This window comes from Galeopterus variegatus, unplaced genomic scaffold, assembly GCF_000696425.1.
Source record: "Galeopterus variegatus unplaced genomic scaffold, G_variegatus-3.0.2 Scaffold68206, whole genome shotgun sequence".
Taxonomy (NCBI): Eukaryota; Metazoa; Chordata; class Mammalia; order Dermoptera; family Cynocephalidae; genus Galeopterus; species Galeopterus variegatus.
This window is the reverse complement of record NW_007794317.1, coordinates 1-1,555: the sequence shown is the minus strand read 5'-3', so window position 1 is coordinate 1,555 and position 1,555 is coordinate 1. Positions and strand designations below refer to the sequence as shown.

The window sequence follows — 1,555 nt, the reverse complement described above, 5'->3', positions numbered from 1 at the left end:
CTGTAGTTGGGAAACATGGGGATCCAGGAGAAACCACCACAAAATTAGTATCCTCCTAGAGGAGCTCTGGAAGAGAATAAGGGATATTCCACCCATAATGGAAGTGTGTTCTTATTGTAAGAATTCATTTAAAAGATTTAAATCCCATTTGCCATACTGTAAGATAAGACCAACCATACCTGCTTATCACAAAGTTTATCAGTCCAAGCCAGCTGCACTTACTCCCACGTGCTAAAAAATGAAGGAGTCGATCAAAGATTTAATTAAAGCTAAAGCAAGAGAGTTAGAGAAAATGAGTAAAGAAAGAAATCCTAAGTTGATAAGACACAAACCAGAACAGACAAATTATTTCCACTACTAGGTGTTGGTTTGGAAACATCAAGTACTGCAAAGGCACATAAAGACATCAAGAATCAAATTCAGCTCCCCTTCAAAATGTTAAAAAATACTGAATCAAAGGTTACTTTCCATGGATAAACTAAGTCTCACTTTTATGCATCAGAGAACCTCTCCTAAAAGAGAACACACCAAAGATTTGCCTTAATCGGGGGAAAGTAGATCTACTTCTTCAGAAACTGGTGAATCTTTACTGGTTGGTTCAATGGAAACTTCTTTGTCAAATCAAGATAAAAAATATTCCTCAGCCATACCAAATGATGCACAAACCACTTCTGTTAATCTGAAATTGGACAAAATTGATCTCCAAAGACAGGAGCTTCTAGGAAAATTACTAGATGTCCTATTGGTGATTTCCATAGTCTTTCAAAGAATCTCAGTGATGGGGTTAAAAGAGTAAGCACATCATTGCCAGTAAAGGCAGGGATCACCTCTCAGGAGTCCCTGCTGATGTTAGAGACACTGAGACCCAGGGAAAGAACACAGAATCACTCATTTTAATAATTTCAATTGTAATAAGAGTCCCTGCTGATGTTAGAGACACTGAGACCCAGGGAAAGAACACAGAATCACTCATTTTAGGCCTTGAAATTATCCCATGAGGTAAAATCTGAGGCAGGGCGTACAAAGAAAAAGGACTTAGCCCGGGAGTGGATGTGTGTGGGAGTAATGGAAATGCACAGAAAAGCACGTCTGCAACAAAAATGCATGAATTCCACATTGTGATGCCCCCAAGAATGCCAGTACTGCTGATGCAACTATAGAGAAGAAATCTCAAGGTGAAGGTCCACATTTAAACCTGTTCTCTCTGAGGGAGACAATTTACGAGTTTCTTCCTGTATAGCAGTCAAGTAATCAAAGTCTTGCCTCTTTGGCTATAAAATTTCTTCAAGAAGAGAAAGCCTGACATCGTAATCCTGTTCCTGATGTAAAGGCATTTATAAAGAGTCAGGGACAAGCTTCGCTGGAGCCCAAATCTGGCTGTCAGTCCCAAGCATTGCACATTGGTTGCCAGCGATCTTCACATTCAGCCCAGCATCACATTTTAAAAGCCCCTTCATGAATCATGTCGCTGCTACTGTCCTTCTCAGCTCCACGGGGCTAGGATGGTTTCCAGAGCTCTATCCTGGTCATCTTGCACTAGGGGTGTTGCCAGGGA

General features: G+C 40.7%; 1 pseudogene; it reads left to right on the top strand.

Annotated features, from left to right (window-relative positions):
• Window positions 1-59: 59 nt before the first annotated feature.
• LOC103584597 lies at window positions 60-1,548 on the top strand (annotated as a pseudogene).
• Window positions 1,549-1,555: the final 7 nt, after the last annotated feature.